The 25,949-nt window shown below is 34.0% G+C and overlaps 1 long non-coding RNA gene across 6 annotated transcripts; it reads right to left on the minus strand.

Moving 5' to 3' along the window:
* Positions 1 to 20,483: 20,483 nt before the first annotated feature.
* On the minus strand, positions 20,484 to 22,750 carry LOC138133341 (uncharacterized). 6 transcript variants are annotated; one of them, XR_011160336.1, is made up of 5 exons: positions 22,558 to 22,749; positions 22,212 to 22,508; positions 22,103 to 22,143; positions 21,107 to 22,055; positions 20,484 to 21,051 (listed from the first exon to the last, which is right to left on the minus strand). It is a non-coding gene; the product is annotated as an uncharacterized lncRNA (long non-coding RNA). The 6 variants fall into 6 exon arrangements; XR_011160334.1 differs by having other exon boundaries at positions 21,107 to 22,143; positions 22,558 to 22,750; XR_011160335.1 differs by having other exon boundaries at positions 22,103 to 22,508; positions 22,558 to 22,750.
* Between the last annotated feature and the right edge of the window lie 3,199 nt (positions 22,751 to 25,949).

The following is a 25,949-nucleotide window of genomic DNA, read 5'->3' on the forward strand; positions in this document are numbered from 1 at the left end:
TGGAATGAACTGCAGAGCCAGATATGAAAACGTAAACTGCTTCTAAGAGATCAAAAAATGTCTTTCCGTGGGCTAGGCTTTTGCAAATATCCACAGTAGTTAAATTTATACGATGATTGAAACAATGCACATACACAGCTTTTGGAACTTCATCACGGAAAAGTTTTTGAACCCCATTTAAGCGACCACTCATCACATTTGCTCCATCATATGTTTGAGCAACACAATTTTGTAAATCTATTTTACATCGAATTAATAGTTCTTTAAGATAAGTTAGCAGTGCTTGAGCGTTCAAATCTTTAGCGGCTTTGTATCCTATAAATCGTTCATAAATAGTTCCTTTTAAATAATAACGTAACACTACCGAAATTTGTTCTGTTTTGGAAATGTCTTTTGTTTCGTCACACACTACAGCGAAGCATGTAGCCTGATTAACTTCAGCACTTATTTGGTCTAAAACCATTTTAGAACATATATATAAAATTTCATTTTGAATTTGCGGGCTTGTATACTTTGCGTTTTGGGGTAGATCTTCATCTAATTTTTTTTAATAATGGGATTGTATTTCGAAAAAAGTTTTAATAATTCCAAAAAGTTTCCCCGGTTTCACGATGTCCCCTTTGTGCAATATTTTGTGTGGCAGTATACATTAAAATATCAATGACGATTCCTAAATATTCACGATTCTCTTTTACTAGAGCCAAATGAGCTTCATTAATCTGACTGGCCACAGATATTCTTGGATTTGACTTTACCTGACTATAGTTAATCCATTTTAGATGACAGTTTCTGTGCTCGGAGCTAGTTTCATGCTGTTTAAATCCAGATTCTTTCTCTAAAGCTCTTTTCCAATTTTTAAAACCAACACTAGTAAACACTTGACTAGGATTTACTGAAAAATGTCGGCACACAAAACAAAACGCACCGTCATTTAATACACTATATTCCAACCAGCTAGGGTAGAGTACCATGAACTATTAAATTGTCTAAATTTATCATTAAATTTCGTTCTCGGAAATAACTTCAAGATTGGTTGCGTGGGTCCATCAGTAACATTTTGTGAAATATCTCCTGGTCCTGGAGGTTGTTTGTGAATCGATGGCTTTTCTTTTTCACTTTGCTTATTTTTGTCCAACAACCATTCGTTAAATTCGGGAGATTTTTCATCATCTCCACCAGGGTCGGACTCTGAGTCTGATAAGACGTTACTTTCAAGTTGAAGATCTGGTGTACATTGAGGACTGGACCCAAGGGCAACTTCAGTTTCGGCGCTTTCAACCAGTATTTCAAAGCCAGGAGGCTGATTTTCAGTAACTTTTGTACTTGTTGATGGTTCCTCTGACGATTCTTCACTTTTTTTTTGCTTCTTATGTGACGAAAAAAAATCTTGTATTGTTCTTTTACCACTCATTTTAATCAGTAACACAGTACCACAGTCCACAAAATAAAATGTCAATTATAAAACCAGACGGTAAAGACGAAAGAAAGAAACTGAAAGCTGAACCGGGAATTAACCCATATGATTGTTTTTTGACGACTAAGCAGTTGATAATGATAACGTTGTCGATAGCTTGGACGGGCAGGTCTGATTTAATGACTCAAGTATTTTTATGGGCAAAAATGTTTAAGTATGTAAAGGATATTGTTACTTTTCAGATTAGGTACTTATATTTCTTGTTCTAAAATTTTTTTTTTTTAACATTTATTTAATTCAAAAATATTTTCTTAGTTTCCTTAACGAGGGCACACAGGTGGGCCGGCAAATTTTGGGATGGGCCAGGCCCACCGAGGCCCTCCCCTGGCTACGCTCCTGCCCTTAACGAATTTCAATAACACGCTGTATTGTACGGTGCTTGCGTCCTTACGTCGACAGACTTTTTTGGCATATCTGCGTGGCATCCGCCAATTGTGACCATTACGCATCCCCTTCCATCTTGTCGACTTCACTTCGGTGCACTTTACTACTTCTCCCGCCTTCGCGAGTTCGCGCCTTCGCCTTTCGCTATTTTATTATTGCAATCGTGTCGAAATGTGTATGTCTGTCTAGTGTTCGAGTGGTTCGACTTTTGATTCCGTTTTCAAGTGAACAATATGAAATATCAGTTGCTTTGATGCTTTGAATGACAAACGGAAATCCCCATGTGTCTTTCCGTGTCCTTAACCTAGTTTCTTTTCACGGGTGAAGACATCACCTGGTAAGTAATTCTTTTTATTTTGTTTTTATCGTGAAGGTATCTAAATCGAATACCTATTTAGAGTGTAATAATTCTGAAATATTTTGTAAGCATTTTTCGGTAACGTTGTATGCAGCTTAAAACTATAGGCTGTGCCAAACCCAAATAACCACCACCTGTTGAATGAAGTTAGTGAAAACAAAATTACACTAAATGTACCTACCGTTAATGGCAATTTTGATTTTACTAGGATGCCAGACCAATCAAATGTAAGTACACAACGTTGGCGGTTGATTTTCTGGGTAGAAGATAGAATGCAGTCTTGGTGTTTATTTGGTTTTGGCAAAGACTATAATACATAATGAAACTTGCCATTCAAACATCCAGTTTAGGATGAGGTTTGTTCGGCAGAATAAACCGGTTTGATCAGGTTATAGGTAGATATTTCGGAACCGGGTTGTAAACTTATTTTTTGCGCAATTCAACTTTATTTGCTCGTTTACCACGTCTGTTTTCAAGACAGTACGTTGTGTTTTCTCGTTGCTAACGATAAACTCGACAGAAAATATTTTAGCGTTCTAGAACGCTAAAGTTGTTATAGAACGTCGACAGAAAAGTATTTTTTCGGCTTCCGTCTAGAAAAACTGATTTTCCATTCGTCTAAATCGTCTTGAAAATAGCATTTCCGTGCCTAGGCAAAAAAATCGAAACAGGAATTTTTAATCAAAGATTTTAGGTTGGCAGCACAAAGTGTCAATGGCGTTGAATTTTTGTACCTACAATTTTTAGAGTGTGAAATATTAATGTATCAAGCCTGGGTTAGGAATAATAGAAAGAACGACAACGGTTTTGAATATTTTTTTGTGGAATTGATTAACTTTTGGCGTGACAGTCGCTTGTTGGAGCCTTTATGTTGCCAATGGAAGAAAAATAAATTCTCTATCCGGTAACATTTTAACAAAAATTATTATATTTTGCTTTAAATAAATTGTCGACCGAAAAAGTTTTGTGTATTACACCATCGACATCTAGATGGACATTGGATTGCTAATGTAGGCTGCGCGAGCGAGAAAGCGTAGAAAGAGAAAGCAATAAACTTAGGTATGTCGTTGTCCTTCTTTTGACGTCATTTATTATCGAAGGGCCAGTAAGAAATTATCAGAGAGAAGGAACCATGAAGGAACCGAGCTCTCTTTTTATACAATTTGGATGCGCAGTCGCCTCTGCTTCACGAACCGTGCTTGCACTTGCAATTTTATTACTTTTTTTTTAAATAAAATTCTGTACACGTAACTGGTTAATCATTAAGGACTTTTGTTGATACATTATACCATCCTGCAATACAAAAACGAAATTATTTATAACGAGCCAATTGAATTTTTGTAACTTGTTATTCTTAGGCCAGGTTTATTCACCTTCAAGTAAATTTATCTGGCCAGTAGTTGCTATGATTTAGAATCTGCTATTGGTACTCGTAGATTCATGGTAATTAATTACCGTTGAAATAAAGTTACTTGAAGGTGAATAAACCGGGCCATAATCTTATTCTAACATTTAAATCGGGACTTCTTGTATGAAGGTCAAAGGGAACTTGTTGGGTGGTAAGAAATCGCGAAATTTTAAAACAGACAAACAACAAACAAAAAACTAGTTCTTGGAGGAGGGGTGCGAGCACACACACACACATCGTCTCGGCATTATTGTAATACGAGTATAAATCATACAACATCAATGAGCAATATATTTTTTTTGTTGTTACTGAGATAGTTTCTTCATAATTTTTTTATTCATAATCTATATACCGGGTGTAGAATTGGTTTACGAGACATAGGATTTTACATGTAAAAATAAAGAGTTTCAATTATTGGCTCCCCTAATAATTTTACGGCAAAATAGTTAAAATGAAAGTTGGAGAGAATTAAAATTACTGTCTAATTTTAGTCTTACTTTTTTTCTAACATCTTGTGGTACTGAAAGAAAGGCAAGAAAAAAGTTGACACAAAACAGTAAAAAGTACTACTAAGCATGAAATTGTATTTCTTTCTTTAATGTTATTATGGAGGATCTTTTTTAAGCAACTTCCAAGCAACATTTGCTTCAGGTTTCCTAGACCGATCAATTCCTGCCACAGAAACAATTGGAAGAATTGTAGAGAAGTTTGAGCATTTAATGGAAGATACCTTTTCATTCATCCTGTAGTCCTGTACGACTTCATTTGAAGGGCAAATTAAAAGACAATTAAATAATAGAGAAACCATCCGACAAATACATAGTATTTTAAAAGTCAAATTTCATGGCTAATGCTACTTTTTAGTATTTTTGTGTTAACTCCTTTCTTGCTTTTCTTTCAGTACCACAAGATGTTAGAAAAAAACAAAGAGTGGAATTAGACAGTATTTTTAATTCTCTCTAACTTTCATTTTAACTAACAACTCTTTATTTTTACATGTAAAATCCTATGTCTCGTAAACCAATTCTACACCCGGTATATAAAACAAAGTCGGGTTAGTTACGCTATTTATAACTCAAGAACGGCTGGACAGATTTTTATGATCTTTATATTGTTGGATTTGTCTCCGCCCCGATTAGCAGAATAAGTATTAAAACATGGAATAACTAACGAAAAAAAAATTATGAAGAAAATTCATTTTGAAAGGTTATGTCATCTGTCACAATCTGTCATTGTGCGCGCATCGACAATTTGAACTTAATTGAGATTTAACGTCAGCTGAGTTTTAACACCAAGTGTGATCAATGGTGATCAGCAACACGTACTTTTGCATTGTACAGGGTGCGACAACATAACTTCCTTTTTTGAAATGCGCGCTATTCAGACTGTAGGGGTCGTAATGGGGCGGGGGTGGTCTCATTCGAAAGCCGTGGTTTTAAAGATTTGTTCCCTATCCCCCTGTAAGCTGCCATCATGCGTTAGAAGAGTGGAAAGCCTGCGTTTGCCGTTGAGGTCTACTTTTCAAACTGATTTTCTGTGATCGCAACCCTTCCGAAATCGCTTCAATGTTGGGTCGTGTCGCGAACCAGAAATCAATTGTTACATGGGTCACTACGTTTAGACCATGATTTCAGACAAACCGGGAGTGTGACAAGACGAAGAACTGGAGTCTCACCTCAATAAGGGGCAATTTGTAGTAGAGAGCCCGCTCGCCCGATTTGTCCCATTGCAATTTTGTTTGTGTTTTTTTTTTTAATCTCGCGTTTATATCAACCATCAAAGGACCCTACAAGGCTAACATCCCTGCAGAAATTGCGAACATACCCGCTGCTATGTCATGGCTAACGCTAGAAATGGGCTTATTCACATATTCAGTGTATCGCATCTGTATATAATTAATTATGCATTTAAGTACGTCAACTGTCTGTAATTATTTAAATGCTACTCCAAGTAATGCTACGTCACGGGGGAAGCTGTTTTAGGGTTGAACATTTATTGCTGTGCGGTATACCTAACCTTGAAACTATCAAACAAGTGAACAGTTCGTCCAAACCATCAAACCAACAAACCAGTGGAACAAAATCTTCATCTACAAAATGTTTCCAACAAACACGCATATGCTTAGTAATTCTCTTTCCAATTTTTAATTTAATTTTCCATATTTTCTTCCCATCAGATGTTGACTGCATCCCAACCAAACTCATTAAAATATTCAATCCGTTTATGGCGATTGTTAATTCTGGATTATTTTTATACAGTGAATTTTTTTATCAATGAACCATAGAGATTTACATTGTATAAAGTATAAACTTTATTTCGCGACAATTGCTAATTTCAAAATTATTTTTCGGACATGAAATAAAGTTTACACCATGTCAATTCCTATGGTTCATTGATAAAAAATTCACTGTATAGTTAGTTACAACTCGGGACACAGCAATTTGCTCTACTGCTCATTATACTCTCATTTCTTGCAAATGAATTTACCGAAAAAACTTAATTTTTCAGTACTCTATCAATGAATTGTCGTAAATTCATCGGAGTTAATCACATTTGCACATGTGATACCATACGTGAATACCAATAATCTCCTTCATTTTGATTATTCATTTTATCTTAATAAAAAAACTTAATTCAATTCAGCTAATAAGTTAACACAACATTTATTGATTCTGAGGCGGTACGAAGTTCGCCGGGTCAGCTAGTTCCAAATAAAATTCGTTCGGTTTTCGGCGTTTTTTTTTACATTGTTATTCGACTGATTGGGAACTTTTTTTTCAGCTAACAATGAGTACTTTTCCAAAAATAAATTTTAAATTAAATCGTTTTAACAATATTAAAACAATTGTAATTATTTTATTAATGTCATCGGAGACCGTCTTATCGCGGAATCAGGGGATTCAAAATCTAAGAAATTCCTTTTTGAGAGGATTTCCCTTGCCATTCAACGTGGAAACGCTGCAAGCATTCGGGGCACTTTTCCAGATTCCGCATTATTATCGGAAATTTTCGCATTGTAAATTAAAAATGTTATTTTATGTTAAATTTTAATAAATTTGTCAATTGTAATTTATTTATTAAGGGCTCGATAAGGCTCGATAAGACATTGCAAATTGAAAACCACGACAACTGAATTGTTGAAGCGTTGTATTTGCAGTTTCGTTAACGTTCACGAAACTCATCGTGAATTTACCCCTGAGTGTTTATTTGTAATTTGTAAATTATCTTATTCACGGCTTATCCACGTTCACGGCTTTCACAACATTTATGCGAATTCAAATAAAATCCCGGGCTGCCAAGGGGTTGGAAACCGTCAATTCTTGTGCTGTTTTAAAGCGTAGGTTAATTGGAGCATGTTGATATAGTTGAATTTTTTTAATAAACAATTGTCAAAACGTTGTCTTGTTGGTATGAGCCAAACTGTGATTTTCATGATAATACGATTGGCCACATTCAGTGTCAACATTTTTTTATGTAACTGAGCCTGCGCCCGAACGAGCGAGAGTTTATTTCAAATTCGAAAAGGTTTCTCCTGATTTCTCATTAAGTTTGTTTTGAAAATGAATTCACGGAAGAAAGGGACGGGAAGTGAAGTGAACATAACCTTAACCATGATTTGGTGTCAAATTGTTATACAGCTGGTCCATATGTACAAATTTTAGGGTGGTACAGTATGGTTTTTTACTTCATTTTGACACTGACAATTGTTTATTAAAAAAAATTCACTATAGGTAACCTAAAATTTAGAGCTAAAAATCTTTCTTTTTTTTTCTTTGCAATGTTTTACATTAAAAATAGAATAATTTAACGATTGCTATTCTTGAAGCAAATATCTAAGAGCACCATTTGCTAAAAACAAACATGTTCATGTTCCCTATTAAACAAAAACAAATGTCATTCGTGTCAAACCGCGGGAAATTCAAACATTACACTGTTCTAAACGGTCTAATTTTCCAACGCCCACTCAACCCAGGATTTTATTTGAACGCGCGATATTGTTAGCAAAGCTGCTTTTTCATTAAATTGTACAAAAGGAATTTGGTGATAGGAATTTAATTTAATTTTTTTACAATCAATTTCTTAAGCAATTCTATCGGTTGTTTTTTAAAATTTCACCTCAAAGTAGGAGTTGAAGAGTCGACTGTGAACACACCACTCGTGTAAAACGTAAGATTTAAACAGCTGATCCGTTATCCGTATAGTGCGTTACAATCGACTCTTCAACGCCTGCTGTCAGGTGAAATTTAAAAAAACACCCGATACTTATGTAAAAAAATAAACAAAACAAGTTGATTTCTTAAGTACTATCGCGGCCATCCAAAAGTGAACGTTTTTTTTTATAGTTTGATTTTTACTTTAAATCATAGGCGTCCTTAAATGTCAAAGTTTGACACTAGCGATAAAAAAATTATTAAAACTATTTTTTTTTTAAATGCCACATCTCACTCCGATGCAGACAGCTAGGGCTATTGTAAAGCTAGAAGAAAATTGGTCGTTGGCTGCTGTGGCGAGAGAATTACATTGCATCTTCAATATAAAGAGGGGTTGGCAAGAAAACAGGCTTGAGAGGCCCATGCGAATAGGTATTGGAAAGGTTTCTTTACTAAAGTTTACTTTCACTTTAATAATGTATTAATTACTTCTCAGTCTCATTTTTATTAAACATTATTTATTACAACTTTTTATTATTAAAATAGTAACGCCTGCTGCACGAACGCCAATGAATACAGCCTGATTTAATGTAACGAAAAATACGGAAATTTTCGCAAGCTATCGTTCACTTTTGGATGGCCGCGATTGTACTTAGATTTTGATAATGTTTGAGTTAGTATCATATGTATTTGAAGTCATTCATAAAAGTGTACCTACTCCAATTGTCAATTAGGCTTATTCAACCTTTTTCACGTGAAAAGGGTGTATTTATTTGATCTCTGGATAAATGTATTTTAGGATAAAGGTTTGTAACCTTTTTTTTTTGGAACAACTCAACGGGGGCAATGATCAACTCACGTTAGAAAATAATGAGAAAAATAATTGAAAAATTCTATACCTAATAGATTTGAAGATATGGGGACTCAAAAGGTACAGCTTTGATCTCGTTTATTTTAAATATTAAAAAAGATCTTACTATTTGTCTTTTACTAGCCAGTGGCATAATAATTCAGTATGATTGTGATCAGGTTTACAATTATTTACTTCATTATTTCCAGTATTTGCAAGAAGTGATTTTACGTCGGTTTTACCTCAAATAACGTATGACAACATGGCTTTGATTTTTCTTTTTTATTTCCATGGATACAACAAAAATGAAATATTTCCAGACTATTAGACCCCTGCGCACTAGTAGCTTTTGGGGTGCAATGTAACCTCGCCTACGGGCGATTTTTAAATCGAAGCAACTAATAACTAGAGCGCGGATTTTTAAGCATAAAGAATTCCAAAATAAGCGCTTAAAAAAGTTTTAAAAATTTGTAAAAAAAGCATATAAAATGGCATGAAAACTGAAATAAGCTTATTATAAAGTTATGAGTGGTTAAATATTTAGCAAAATACAAACGACACAGTTTGTCAGATTTGAACAAAATATTCATAAAAACCATTCAATTAATTTAATATAATATTTTTATAAAAAAATACTACAAAAATGCCTATTAATTTACAATTAAATTATTTTTTGTTTTTGAAAGAACTAATTATTGAATGATTAACATATTTTTAAATGGAGAGAAACTTCGTTCTACTTTTACACTAGTAATTGGAGCATATTTAAATTTAGAAATAACATTGCCATCCAAAAAAAACCCTTTAAAATTTAAGATATTTATAGTAAAAGTTTAAATCCTTCATCTCGTATTTTCCACTGTCTTCTTAATTTCACCAAGAAGCAAGTACATACATCTTTGTACACTAGATCTACATAATTCTTTTGAATAGTTGATTCTGCGAGAATGTGCCTGCTGGTGTATTTTTGTAAAAAAATTCAAATATCGTGTCATTTAGTTGTGTAAGGGGTATATTGGAAGAAATATGTGTGCAGCAGTTATGGATTCTAACAACGTTTGTTGAATACTTGTCTCACTTTTCGTAAATTTTGTTGGTGAATTGCAGTTTTTGTTTTTAAGTTCTGCGTTTTATTGTACTTTTTTCGCAATTAATCTACAAAATACTAATTTCACTCCGAATGGCCTTGTATAATTTGTCCACGGTAGGTTTAATTTTAGACATGGAAAATGAAAAAGATTAAAAAAGCGGCCTCATCGATACAAAAGTCAGCGCACGCTCATCGACATATTGAAAGAAGCTTCCCAACATTTCTAAGAACACCTTCGGCTGGCAAAACTGCCTTTCCTGAAACCGGGTATAATTTATCGTTTTTACTGTGTAAATATGCAACGAAATTATTATTAAAATAAGCATCTAAATATGAGTAGAACAAAAAAAAATGGCAAAACTGCCTTTCCTGAAACTGAGGTTAATTTATCGATTTTGCCTAAATGTGCAACAAAATTATTAAAATAAGCACATAAAAAGTACCAAAAAAAATAATATGCATAAAAATGAAAAATAAGCAAATAGGCACAAAAAAAAATTCATCAAATGATTCCATTTATTACAAATGATATACACCGGGTGATTCAGATTGGTATTTGCCCCCCTATATCTTTTTTATTTTAAGAAAAAAGTATAGCAAACCATATACAGGTTGTCTCAAAAATGGCGCCCAATCTTTTGAGGGTTAAACTATTTGAAGAGTTGAGTTCAATTTCGTTGTGAATTTTTTTACCTTTGGCTATTTTCTAAGTTATGCATATTTTAAAATAAACAAATTTGGCAACATTGGTTGGTATGCACAATCAACTAATCCAATTCTCTTTTGAGGTCAATGTTGCCACTGTTATTTTAGCGTATTTTGGTAGGTCATTACTCTAAAAAGAATGACTTCGGTGTTGTTCCACTACCTAAAGGGGTCTTGGAAAAAGTAACATTGTAAAGTAATTTATAATTCAGCTGTAAAATTTGGTAATAAAGGAGATGCATCTCTTTGAAATTACTATATTTAAGAGCAAGTTATACAAAATCTGTTGGTCCGATCAAATTTTGTATTGAGATTTACCTTCCCAGACTATTCTTTAAGATCCTTAGGAGATTGGGCGCCATTTTTGAGACACCTGTATATTTGTAAATTGCTTATGAAACTACAGTAGATGACATTTCTTAGCCTATTCTTGTAAAGCTTTTTTTTCTACATTTGAATGTTTAAAAAAAGTTGACAGAAAAAAATCGAGAAAAAAAATAAAATGATTTAATTTATTCGAAAGTGTTATTTTCTAAAAAAAGCTAGTTAGCCATGGAGACAATTGAATTTTGACATTAATAGCGTCAATTATTAAAGTACCTACATTTAAATAAATAGCTATGTTATAACCTACATTTAAATAAATAACGATGATAACATCTGGCTTCGAAACCTAACTTCTTCCTGACTATACCGCTTTGAATGCATACACGATGAAAATATGTATGTATGTACGTAGTTGAATTTTGATAGTGCATGAATGACATGATGAGTCTTGGGAATCATATTCGAATTATTCGAATATTTGAATAGCTGACTATTAAAATTCGAATGTCTAAATTCTAATATTCGAATAAAATAAATTCAGGATGGATTGGGTATTTCACGGTCAAATAATTTTATTTTTTAGCTATGTAATTCTTAAAATAGTGAGATGCAGGGAACCAACATAACGCAAATTTAGCAGTAAATTCAGTATGGATTTGGTATTTCGTCCGAGTCTCAGTTTTCTGGCCGAGGCGCACCCGAGGCTGAAAACAAACAAGGTCAAATAATTTTATTTTTTGGATACGTGGTAGTCTTGTAAATAGTGACATTCAAGGAACCAACACAATGCGAATTTACAAATGTTTGGCTAACTAGCTCTTTTTAGAATATAACGCTTTCGAATAAATTAAATCATAGTTTTTTTTCTCGATTTTTTTCTGATGTAAGTGTCAACTTTTTTTACACATTCAAATGTAGAAAAAAAAGCTTTACAAGAATAGGCTAAGAAATGTATGGTGTACAATTTAAAAAAAAAAGTTGACTGTCTTAAACTTTGACATATGTCATCGTAGAGAAGATTTGACAACATCATCTATTGTAGTTTCACAAGCGATTTACAAATATATATGGTTTGCTATAATTTTTTCTTAAAACAAAAAAGATGTAGGGGCGCGAATACCAATCTGAATCACCCGGTATATGAACTTAAAATTACCCTGCTATTAAAAATCACGTATGGCATAATATCTAGAAATCCACGCTCTACTAATAACTTGTCCTATTTTACAAGGAAACTGTTGGCGGTAAACGAACCAGGTTTGTTCTAACGTAGCGCCTTGCACCCGGCGATTGTTTAGTTGCTTTTTTCTACAAAATCCCTGTGTTAAAACTGATCTGTATAAGCAACTACATATTAAGTTGCCAGTGAGCGGTGCTCGTTCTTTTCGGTGACTAAGCTAACATTCAATATCAAATTGGCTTTGATTTTTGTCGCAATCTTTGTCTAACCAACTTAATTTACGATGTTGTTGTCTCTTAAAAAATACAGTCATAGCTAACTTGATGAACAACTCAATTGAACACTTGTTATTTAGTTGCCTATAACAAAAGTTGCTAGTGTGTGGGAGCCCTTAGGATACATATTTTTAAAATGTTGCCACATTTAGGCCCGGTTGCAGAAAGCTTAGTTAACATCGTGTTAACTTTAACAACGAATTGACATCGCTTTATACAACCGGGCCTTAGTGAAACAAATAAGTCCATATCTTCCACAAAAAAGAAGATTGATTTTTTAAAAACATTTTTACCTGATATTTTAATGACTAGTTAACAACGTACTGCTAAGGCCCGGTATTTCAGTCGTGGGTTAACTTTTGAGTTACCTAACCAAAATTTACAAGTTAACCAAAATTTTAAACGGTACGTGTTTTTGGGCGTATCCGAGTTCCTCCCGGCGGTCACTTCTTTACCTGCACAACCCTTATCAACCGACGAGTTCCTCCCGAGGTTATCCTTCCTTGCTTTCTCTCTACTAAAACGACAGAAACAGAAAAAAACAAAAAAATAAACGGCACGTTTATTTATTCTTGGTTACATTGTGGTTATTTTATGCTCCTGTCAATTTGACAATTTTTAATTTCTTTCACTCATTACATTCATTAAAAAGCATAACCATAAACTAGATTTTATTTGCTTTTTCATTAAAATGTCTCAATTATTATTTATTAAACATTTCTATTTCTTCAAAACTTTTCAATAAACAAATAATATTTTTATACAGCAATGTTTAGAAAAATAGTGAGTTTAAAAATAAGTAATGAAAAACATATGTCACAATTTAAAATAAGAAAGTTAAATATCACCCCACTTAAACTGCTTCTTTAAAAATTAAATATTATATGGCAGTTCATAGTCCCTTAAACGCCTTTTCATTTGATATATCGCTTATTGAAATCGGACAAGAAATAAAGTTGCTAGAGCACTTTAAAAAAAAATTGGATCACCCCATATATTCAATTATGTGAGGATTAAACATAAACAATTAAACAATTGGTATTCGTGTCAAACGGCGGGAAATTGAAACATTACACTGTTCTAAATGGTTTACTTTTTCAACAACTACTCAGCCCAGGTTTTCATTTGAACGCATGACGTTGCCGATTGTACGAGGATATCATTATCTTGGTCAAAGGTGGTCATGGATTGGAAAACATCCGTCTCAACTTATTATATCGTGTGTTTTGTAGGGTTTTGTTCCATGTTTTTTTTTTGAGTCGCAGAGCCAGTTTCGTCAAACACACCAACACAATTTGTAAGGCATGCATAAAAATTCAGATTTTGACATTCAAAAAATGATTGACACAAATGCTTCGACAATTATTTAAAAATCCATGACCACCTTTGACCAAGATAATTTTTGATATCCCGGTATTTTCACGTAAAAAATTTGCGGGCGAAGCCGCGAGTAAAAGGTAGTACAATATACATGTGTTCCATTAACAAACAATACACGTTTGTTTTGTTACAAGTTATGGGAACAGTCTGTGTGAATGCAATTATTTTTAGATTTAAAAAATGCATACAAACCTCAGTATAAAGAATTTTTTCATAGTGAATTAATTAGTAAGCAAGGTTTCCCAAGTCTTTGGACTAGCTGGGCTACGCTACGGTTCGCCTCGCTATGCAAACCAATTGGCCGCCAAAAAAGGACCTCTTTTAATTCTAATAACACAAAGTACTAATATCTCAAAATATTATAATTTTGAATTTTTTTTTCAGCTGCTTGGTGATGATCATACTGTCCACCTGGAATCGGCGTCGGAATGCAAGATCGGTAAGTAACCCAATTTTCCCAGTTTTCAGGTAATTGGCATGCAAATTTGCGGGTATTTTTCAATTTTTTTTAAAGAAGTAAATTTGAATATATTTCAGTTCTTTTCACAGAGTTTGTTCCGGTAACGTACTATTGGAAGCACGGAATTTCGGGCAGACTTGACTGAAATTTGACTGATATAAGATGTGAAATAGGCTCTAGGTGCTAGACGTATTAATAACCTCATTTTAATATCTATTATTGTCACATGTCATTTTGACAAATTGTATTCATCAATCCTGAAAAGTTGCAAGTGCTAAGATGTGATTTTCTGAAAACTGAACAGACTTTTATTAAACTTTGAAAATCAATAACTAAAATGTAAAATAATTGTGACAGTTTATTTAGAAGTTCAATCAAAATTAATTATTATGACATTTATGACAACAAAGCTTAGACTAATTATATTGGGTTTTTTAAAATGACGTATAAATTGCTGCCCGAAATTCTATGCTCCCAATAGTACATCCGTTATCGTATTATTGCAAATCGTTGAGAAGTCTTTTATTTTTTTTTCGATTCTAGAACTTGTGTCACAGAAATATGGAAATGTGAACCGTTCAGTTGTCTGTATTTTCCAAAACGTCTTTCTAATTTGCCAGTTTGAACATTCCTAATATATAACAGGTATTTAATTACCTGGGTTTCAAATAAATACTGTATGTAAAGTCCATTCAAAAATCAAAAAACCACCACCTGTTGCTTTAGGTTGGTAAAATTTAAAAAACCCTAGGTAGATATTTTTTCATACTATGTTGGTAACTGTAAAAAATTATGACATTTATTTGATTCAAGATAAAATTCAATTGCTTTGAATTCAATTCATATTGTTTTATTAGCAGCACGTTTCATTTATTTATTGATTCTTTTTATTTTTACTTAAACATGCCCAGAAAAACAAGACATTTAATAAACACATCCTCAAAATTACAATTCTCACTAAATTTTACACTAAACAGCGTTGCCGATAGTAATTCTAATTATCAAGGAAAATGCGACGTTGGTGGTTTTTTGATTTTTGAATGGACTTTACATACTAATGTATTAGACTAATTAATGTTTTGGTACTTTGCTTTAAAAAAAATGTATCAGGAGTTAATTTACCAATGTGACCCTTTTTTAAAGATTCAAGATCGTCGTTTCCCATGAGCAAAGAAAATCATGAAATTTTAGACAAAAACATTTTTTATCATTGAAGTCCGTTATTGGGTTCTGATTTGTGCGAACGGTCACATACTAGTTGCGTTCCGCCGTCAAATTTTAATCCGGATCGTTTCAGGCTGTTGGGTAGTAATTGGCTAACCAATGGTAAAGATCGCTAAACACACTTACGTTATTTTTCCACAGTTTGATGTGTGAAGGTATGCTACTATATTTTTTGTCAAACATTAACGTATCTCATGGGGCGACTGGCTAAGCTTTTTAAAAAATCGCTTCATTCTGAAAAGTTTTCAGCAAAAAAATTTGGGACAATTCCGAAGGAAGTCGAAAAATTCGGATAAACTGCAAGTTATAATTTTTTTATGCACTCGCGATCATAACTGACGATAGGAACGACATATTTCATTGATTCTTTTTTTTTTTTTTTTGTTCAATATGCTCCCGGGATCGAAATATTTAGCTCAATTGAATGTTTTCAATTGAAAGAAAAATCTGGAAGATTTGGAGAAAAATTAAATCAAATTAAATTAAAACAATTCATTTTGTTCGTTATGGGAAAAGTTTTCGGAAAAAAAAAGTTCGGGACAATTACAAAGGCAAGTTGGAAAATTCGGACAAATTTCAAAATAATTATTTGTACACACTGTTTTTTTGCATATCAATGTAAGTTGAGAAATTTGGTCTAAAAGGATTTGTAAAAAATTACAAAAAAAATAGGTATGCTTTGAAAATCATCTCCAAGAAGTTCTCTACAGGACATCCATTATAGATATGAATTGTCAAATTCAAGGTCGGGCAAGCTTCTCCAAAAAAGATGGAGAAGCTTTGTGGAAATTACAGGGGGGACGCTCAATAGTACCATAGGGCCACGAAAAGAGTGGAAAGCGTGGAAAAAGGTAAATTTTCATATTCGTTATTTTAGATAATATACATGCAAAGTTGAATATAACTAAATATACAAATTTGACATTTACCAAACATAACATAACAGGTACTATGGTCAACTAACCTCATTTTTTATTTTTGCCTTTCTTGTCATGTCACCAGTGACAGATTAGTCAATCATAGATTAACACAAAAATTTTGGTGTGCCTATGTCGGCTCACGAATGGTGAACGTGGATGAATCTTAATCGTTTCGTCTTTGCCTTCGAAATTGCGAAAGTCGCTGCAGCCCCTAGGCTATCGAGTGGTGCAGAATGTAAATACGTACCTATCTAGTTCTTAGAGGTTTAGCATCAACACAAAATCAGGAATGTCTTCATCATAGATGAAACCAAATTTAGTTCTATTTACGTCAAGACAGAACGACCCAACAGGTTGTATTTTGGTACGCAAATATCAAAAAATTCAAAGTAGAGATCAATCCACAATACTAACAAATTATAACATTTATTTATTAAATTTAAAATTAAAAAAAACCTTACAAGTAAAACTGAAGAAGTCAATATTTGATCATTGCTCCATTTTGTTGTACCACCAAGAGCAATCTATTCCTCATGGACAGGCACAGATTTCGATGATAGTTCGGGGGTGCCTCGTTCTGTTCCACGGAAGACACCCGCCTTCTTCCAGAACCTGGACGCCGGACCACCGTCCCAGTGTGTTGCCACTTCCGCATAATGGCATGGATAGTGCCCTTCGATAACCTTAAATTCGTCGAAATTTACTCATACGATATACCCTCTGGTGAAGGGTTACTATTTTGGCTTTAGTAAATTCAGATACGGCTGGCATTGTATCACTAAATTATTATTATAAACTTGATAGACGTTTACTTCAAACCGTCAATTTTTCGATTTAATTTATAAACGTCATAATAACAGTAAAGGGCAGCTTACAATGACATTTTTTGATATGCCAAAATTTGATCGTTCAAAATTTTTTGTCCGCCATAGTACTCCTAACTCCTTTTCGTGTGAGGTGCGCGGTTGTGTTCACGCTCTGCTCTCTTGAGTTTTCTAATCTATTGTGATTTCATTTAGCGATTATACAGGGTCTCTATAAATGATCGTCTGGTCAAGCCAGCCTTGGAAAAAAATTTTACTGTTCCGCTTTTTTGAAACCGATGCCAAATTCTAGTTCGTTTTCACGGTCACTTCTGACATTAGTGACTGACGTTTCGTTTGCGCTTGTCAGTCGAGTTTTGGTTCCTTATATCCGTTTTATCGCAGTTAATCACAGTTAATATACACCAAAAATCTGTATTTTTCACAAAAAATTGCAAGTACGTCCGCTTTTAGAGGTAAATACACTGGCAAAATTTGTGAGGTTATAGTGCTTGTAACTTCCTAAGGAATTCTGACTTAAACCCTAAATAAACCGAACAAAGACCCTACTTAAAGAAATTTATTGTCATATTGTGCCTGTCAATCACTAGAGGGTCTCCGACAAATATTTTGAGTACTAAAGTAACGCTTAAGGTATAAGATTATATGGCAGCACTAAAATTATCCCAATAATGGAAACCAATATTGGCGTTGAGATGGTCGTCTCGGCTCGTGCAGCTGCATCCCTTTTCCTTGAGTCAGGGCAGGGATTAAAAATTTGTGATAGAACATGTTTTTGATGTTTATTGTAAATTTTGTGATTGTAACGAAATTCCCTTTAGTACTTTGTGTCTTGAAAACAGTAAAGATGATTTGTAATAGTATTGTAATATTTAATAAATAAATATAATTTCATCGGTACGCATTTGTTTTGAGGCCGGCTCTGGAATTCACAACAGAGAATTGCTTGAAGCATGATTTATGGTTGGGCTGACCGCCTACTGCAATTGCGACAAAAGGGACGTTTATCTCCGGTCAAATACTTTTAAAGGGCCATATAATCTTATACCTTAAGCGTTACTTTACCCCAGGTAATTTTTTTCTCCGAGGCCGGCTAGTGATTGACAGGTACAATATCACAATAAATTTCTTTAAGTAGGGTCTTTGTTCGGTTTATTTATGACTTAAGCCAAAATTCCTTAGGAAGATAAAAATACTATATGCTTTAATGTTTATGTTTTATTTTAGCTTTATTTTCTTTACAATGGTGTAGTCTGTTGAACAGAACACGTTCATTGGTGTTTTTTACTTTCGAAATGGAAGGTTTAGTAATGGGGAATTATCTGTTTGTAAAAATGAATTCCATCAAAATATCTGAACAACATTGTGAACAGATTTTTAACGATCAGAACAATTAGCAAGGGTAAATCATTAGGATGACCACCAGTATCTGATGAAATACTCGAGGATTTGAAAGAAATGGTGGAAAAGACCCGGCAGATATCCATAGCCTCTTTATCTCAACAATCTGGTGTACCACGATGCACTTGTCACAAAATCATTAAAAATAGGCTACAACAGCATCTTTATAAAATTAGTGTTGTACAAGAACTCCAACCTGTAGATTATCAAAGTTGTGTTTAATAATGTATTCAGTTTGAAAATCACCTCAATTTCATAATTTGGAGTGCTGAGAATCCACACCAATTTGTAGAGACTCCTTTACATGTTTTGAAAATTGGTGTGTGGAACTGTGGATAGCAGTGTTGCTGTGCCCTTAACTAAGAAATGCTGCAAAATATTTTTGAAAATAAATGAAGAATTGTCAAGTGTTTAGAAGTTAATGGGGGACATTCTCAATCTATTTTATAAAACAGTACCTATTTGTTATCGCTATTTAGTGCTGTAAATTATGTTGTTGAATACATTTGATTTTATTGAAAAACCAGTAAGACTTATTTGTTATGAAAAACATTGTTATTTATATTGGAAGAAAAAATGGGAGTCAATACCATATTCGACAATTTAGTCGAGGTCGTATTTACCACTAGCATAAAACAAGAAATGTGAAAGCACTAAAGCAGACAAAAAGGCAGTATCAAGTATTGTATTGTGGTATACGGGGACAAGGTGTTCTCAATATTTATCCGTTTGGATTTGTTCTCATACCAATTCCTGTACAGTGTGTGGCCGAACGATGGGGGTAATAACTGTTCCTCTGTTGGTGTTGATATTAAATGATAAATACATTAATGTTAGCAAGAGTAAAGCACAGTTGAAACTTGTCTCTGGTTAAAAGCCAACAACCTAACCTGAAAATGTGACATTCATTATTTGCCGAACAAAGCGGCACATTCAAAATTTGACAAGTTTCCATGGCTGGCTGGACCCGACAATTATTTATAGAGACCCTGTATTTGTTTGCCTTTGGTTCTTCTAATAGACTCTGTGATCCTTTAAAGGATGCTGGCGTGCGGTGTGTGCAACATAGCACTGAGGAACTTTGATAAATGTGTTGGATGTTTTTTTTGCGGCATCAAGCAGCACATAAAGCGCTTGGAATTAGAGGATGAAATCGAATATGACCCAGGGTTATGATCAGGTGCCGGCATTCCTGATATGGGACTGTACAATGGCCGGCAAAAAAAATTAGCCATCACTTTTGTGTTACGTCAAAATCCAAATGTGTAATTAATGCTTTTTTGACACTGACATTTAAATGATGGCTAATTTTTTTTGCTGGCCATTGTACCTGTGTACAACCGTTAACAATAATTTTCAATTTAATTCTGAAGTCCTGTCAATTTCCGGTAAAATGGAAATATTCTAGAATTTGTCCGATCTACAAGAAGGGTGTAAGGAAATACATATCTAACTACCGGCCTGTCTCAATTATCCCTAACTTTGCGAAAGGCTTTGAGCATCTACTGTTTAATTTTTTAAGTTTAATGTGCATCCAATGATATCCTGCTGTCAGCATGGATTTGTTGGGAGTCTGTAACAAATATGTGTACCATCACTGAATTTCTTAGTGGTGCTCTGAATGAACGACGGTAGGTAGATGTGGTTTATACGGACTTTTCGAGTGCATTTGATAGCATAGATCACGATATTTTGTTAAAAAAACTCGATTCCTTTGGTTTCTCAGATAATCTGCGGTTACTCCTTCAGTCATACTTACAGGACCGGTATTTATATGTATACTTGAATGGTTTCACATCTTACTTTTTTAGGCGGGATTCCGGAGTTCCGCAGGGATCAGTTTTGGGTTCGCTGTTTTTCAACATTTATATGTACAGAGTGATCAACAAGAAACCAAATCAAGAGTGCTACCTCATCTTTTGTTTTATCGAAACGTATTTCTATCATGGATCAGCCGCTTTTATTTACTTGCTGTAAACACTCGTTTTGTTGGTTGCCTACCTCTCAAAAATCTATTATTAATTGCCTTTATAAATTTTTTGTAATTCATGAATAATAGATTTAAAAGCAAGTTATAATTAATTATTATTTATTATTGATTAGGGAAAAAACACACAGTTACACAAAATTCCTTCATAAGGCACAATCTTGAGTTACAAAATTTTAAAAATTATTATTTTTCACAATTCTTTGTTTTGTTATTTTCTGTAAGTGTAAAAGTTATTATTCTCTCATTTTTGGGTAATTGAGAACTTACTCGTATTTTTCTAGCAATGTTTAAAACATTTAAATTACTCCAAGGTCAAAAAATAAGTTTTCACAAAAACTGCTCAAAATGTTCTCCATTGTGGTCCAGACAGAATCAAACTCGCCTCTCATAATTTCAAAAACCGTTATGAATCTGTCAATTTGTTTAAGGTAATGTGTGGGTTTTATTTCTTGCAACACACAAAGGGAAACAAATTAATATCCTTCTTAAAAATTTTCTGATAAGTGCCATAACACAATTTAACTTGCTGTCTTAAACGCCTTATGAAAGTTGAGGGATGTTCCTTGATAATTTGTCGAACATTTTGCACCATTTCTAAAATTTGAACTAAGGACTGACCTGACTTCTTCTTAATGATGGATTATGATGTGCTAAAATTAGGCACTATAATTTTAAGACATTGATAAACTTGTTGATAACCAATACCATCAGGTTCGGACATCTGGCTTGAAATTCTTCGGTGTAAGGGGGTACAAAGTAAGGCCAGTCTTCATTTTCTTGTTTCACCCTCTTTCGAAAATAATCTAATAAAAATGCCTTCTCTTTAATGGTAAAACCCATTTTACAACTTATTCTGGGATAATTATTGCTTACAACTTCAATAAACGTCTGTAAACTTTGCCGAAATCGAAGATTTGTTTTCTAGGTTAAATCACTTAAATTGTCAACAACAACCTTGGATTTTGAAATGTGACATTTCAACGAAGCATCTCCGTACCAGTGGCGTCGCGTTTGGCAATAAAGATGATAATTTACTTACTCTTACAAATGTAAAATGTTGCCCTTGTTAATCTTATAAATTGTTTCCCTTATCTTATAATAATAATAAAATGCACAATTATAATTCCAACGTCTAAAATTCATAAGGTATCATTTTTTATTAAATAGCGTTTGAGACCATAAATTGTCTACGCCCATGTTTTCACCGCTTATGTGCATATGATTTTGCTACGACGTGACCGATAACTTGCAACGCTTGCTCTGATTTGGATTCTTGTTGATCACTCTGTATATATGCCATTCACGATGTTTTGGCATAAGGGGAGGCCATGGAAAAAGTGCATTTAAGTTGGCAGTAAAGCTGTCTGTTGAATTAGGTTATGTTTTTCTAAGTTTGAGGTTATAAACTGCGTCATTGTCAAGTGCATTGTTGTCAGTTTTACTAGTTTGCAATATAACAATACTCACACATTTTTAATCCAATTTACCAAAACAGGAAACTGACTTGAACAAACTTCAGAATAGTAGGGACCGGGACCGAAAGACGAAGTGGCTCCTGTTAATTTATGCACCACTTAGATAACCCACCTATACAGTGTCTTAACCAACCAGTTAGTAACTTCTCAATGAATTTTTCATTTTAACCAAAACATTCCTAGAACTAGATTGTATAAAATCTTGTACCTACTTATTAAGCCTTACTTTATTCGAATCTTTCTGCAAAATATTTACACATCCATCGTCTATGACAAAAAAGAACAAAACTATTCAACTTCCATAATTTCATTAGAAAATTCTGGATCATCATTACCTGCTTCAAAATCCCAATCAAATTCCGAGTCAGATTCTCCTAATGAAATTATTAAAGGAAAAACGTTTTCAAATGAAAGATTTCACATTAATTTTGCCCAATCTTCCGAAATAAGTTCTTTCCAATATCTACAAAAATATTGGCAAATTTCGGGAGTGCATTTCAAAATAGACTCAAGCCATAAATTCACAACTCTATCGGGAAGTTATAATAGGTCTTACAAAACCCCTGTGCCATTTCAATTGGGTCGTTGTTTCTTCCTTCACTATCCGTGTTACATTTTTTTCTTGTACTCACCTACGAATCAATTTATACACAAAAAAAACTTGACTTCATTATAACTTACTGAAAATATGTTCTGCAGTCTAATACAAACACCATCAATACGTCTTAAAGTCGCTTAATTATGATTACGGTAAATTCGGCAACATGTTACGTTCATTTTGATAGGTCCGCATGTCAGGCACTTTCGTGACAGCAGAGATGACAGAAATCAAACATGTATCCAACGTTAAAAAATGAAATCATAGCCTCCCCTTATGCCAAAACATCGTGAATGGTATATATAATGCATTCATTTTTGTAATGATGAACTAACTGGAACTTTTTTTTTGTTAGATTTTTTTACAAAATAACTGAAAATTCGACAGTTGGCAATGATTTAAATTGTCATATTTATTGTCAGTATTGTCACTGCTAAAATGAATAAATTTACAAAACGGAGTAAAGCATGAATAAGCATGCAGACGAATCAGCACATTTTAAAGGCTTTCAACAAAATAAAAGAAATTACTCATGGAGATAATGGAAACGTAAATACGTAAAGTGCAAAATTGTAGAAGCAGTGGCGGATGTTTTTTCGGTAAATCCTAATCTAAACTAAAACTCTCCCTAAGTGCTGTACAGGCTTCAGTCCCAGAAGTATGTACAAAATTTTAAATGAAAAACAAGAACAAGGCTTATGGGCAACTTTACCATCCATGACATATCCCCAATTATTGTTAATTTTTTTGAAGATTCCGATTCGGACTTAGAAAACAGCGACGATGACGAGGATGAGTAGCAAAATGCAAAATTATTTCATTGTTACGTTCAACTGCCTTTTCGTATTTGTTTAGTGCAACTTTGCTTTTTTTCAAAATAATTAAACAAGTTTAATTTCACTATACTTTGATTGGGACCAGTTTTGGCAGAACAAATGACATGACCCATAACCTAACTTTTTAAAAGCCCAAATTCACGGTAAAAAGATGTGTTCACAAGACAAAAGTTACTAAATTTAGTAACTCTAGTTCGTCATTACAAAAGTGAATTGATTATAAATGACATTGTGGAAACTTTGGACTTGTCATGTTTGCTTTTTGCCGATGACATGAAGGTTTACTTCATGATTGGTTGCCATGATGACGCTCTACGACTGAACTGAACTGAACTGCACCAAGTGCAAGGTGGTCAGTTTCACTAAGAAAACCTCTCTTGTTCAATTATAGCATCAACGGTACAACACTTCCACCCAGTAATTCAGTTCGGGATCTTGGTGTTGTTTTTGACTCCAGACTGTCGTTCATTAACCATATCGAGTGAATCGTCAACTCCTCTTTTAAGTCTTTCGGATTCGTTTTGAGAAACGGCAGAGAATTTTCGGATGTTGAGACGCTAAAGCTGCTCTACTTCACCTACATTCGATCTCGCTTGGAGTTCACTTCTATAGTTTAGTCACCTATGTACAGTACACACATATCCTCTCTAGAGCGCTTTCAGCGCAGATTCTTGAAGAACGGGGTACATATATTAACTGGTAGTTACCCACCCAGAGGCTATCCCAATGATCTTTTTTTGGGACAACTCGGAATGTCATCACTACTGTCGAGGCGTGCTGAACACTCAGTGGTTTTCCTGCTCAAATTGATCCAAGGCCTTGTTGACTGTTCAGATTTGTTGTCGCAAGTTACTTTTAAGGTAAATCGTTCAGCTTGTCGCACGAAAAACACTTTCTTTCTTCCGACCAGACGTACAAATACTGGACTCTCATCGCCGGTCGTCCGGATGATGATCAATTATCAGAACATTGAGGATATGGTGGACATATTTTGTTGTGGCATCGATGTTATTAAGAGGTGCTATTTCAACCCTCTCATTAGAGACCTGCAATAGGATGCTAGTTGCTTGGTATGGGTTGGAATAGTTCCATTGATTCTTAATGACTGTTTGGTGGTTTGATCGTTTTGTTTCTTTTATGTTTTGTTTTTGCTTTGTCTTTTACTTGGTTGACCTGTAATTGAGACATCCTGTTGGTCAACTTGTCCAAATAATAATAATAATCGCTTGTTTTAAATAATTGTTGCCCCCGAAGTAACTGTTTTTAATGCTCTCGGTTCTGGCCATCCTTCATAGTTCTTCAGCTTCAAATCCTTCTCCTCGTCGATCTCCACGCACGTCCCTCCAAAATACTCGACCAGTAGAAACTCCACCTGTAAATAGAACGATTAGAAAAAGAAATTCAAAACAAAACGCATACGCTGAACGTGCAAAATATTTGAAAAAAAAAATTAGATATGCGTGAAAAATATTGTGAAAAAAAAATTAGAAATGCAAGAAAAATACCGTTAAGAAAAATTGGCTATAATAAGGTCAATGGCTGAAAGTTTTCAAACCATAGCCAATCCATTTGCTTTACGAAAGTTGTAGCTGTAGTTGTTTTTCTTTAATTCCTTAAAATATAATTTTGAAATCTACTCGTATTAGGTACTTAGTTTATTCTTATTTAATGACCACAAACTTTCAAAAGGAAAAAAGCTTTGTTATGAATAATCAATGCTAGAATCAAACAAATCTTGTTCATAACGTACAAGTAAGACCAAATTGTTCATTCTGAAACTTAGTTCTAATTAATCTTGACCTATTGTTACGCCCAGCTTCTAATTCTGGATTTGCTCCAACATCTCTATCTAAGGGCTTCCAAATTGTTAGGAAACTTAATATAAGTATTTAGTATTTGAGGCTGGTTCAAGGCTTCTGTTACTTCGTGAAATGCGTTACTCACACTTTGTTGAGAAATGCCTACGAAGCAATTGTATCCAACATCAGCCTGATAGCTGCCTGCAGCATAGAAGCGTAGTGCTTCTAACACCTAAATTTAAAACATAAAACGAAATGCAGACGAAAAAAAACCTTATTGACTTAATTACTCGAGTATGGATAGACAAATCACTGGGTCTGCTTTTTGGACGCATATAAGATTCTACAACAGTCACAATAAAATTAAATAAATCCTTGGACACCCGAAACAGCTTGACAAATTGTCTTTCTGGCAATTCCCGCAAAGGATCACCAGCAAATGGTTCAGCTGTCCTTCGTTGAGTGTGGTAATGTTTGTCACCAGTATTATAAAGTTCTTCATACTTTTTCACTTCTTCTAAAATTAAGTTTTCTTCATCCATAATGAACAGACAATTTACTTTATTGAGCAAAAATGGGAGACACGTGAAATACACGTTTTGATTTGTTTATAGAAGTTTCCGAAACTCAATGAAAGTTGACAAAATAATAAATTCGCTTCCGAATTATTCGGCTGGGTCGCTCAAACAAGCGATCCAGCTGAATTAATATAGTTCGATCCGGTTCGGTTCGGTTCGATTCGGACAAATGTGCGAACTGTGATTTAAAATTAACATGTAATTTGTTTGTTCCGAATTTTTGCGGTTCGATTCGGTTCGATTTGATTCAGCTCAATGGGCG

Source organism: Tenebrio molitor, chromosome 6 (assembly GCF_963966145.1).
Source record: "Tenebrio molitor chromosome 6, icTenMoli1.1, whole genome shotgun sequence".
Taxonomy (NCBI): Eukaryota; Metazoa; Arthropoda; class Insecta; order Coleoptera; family Tenebrionidae; genus Tenebrio; species Tenebrio molitor.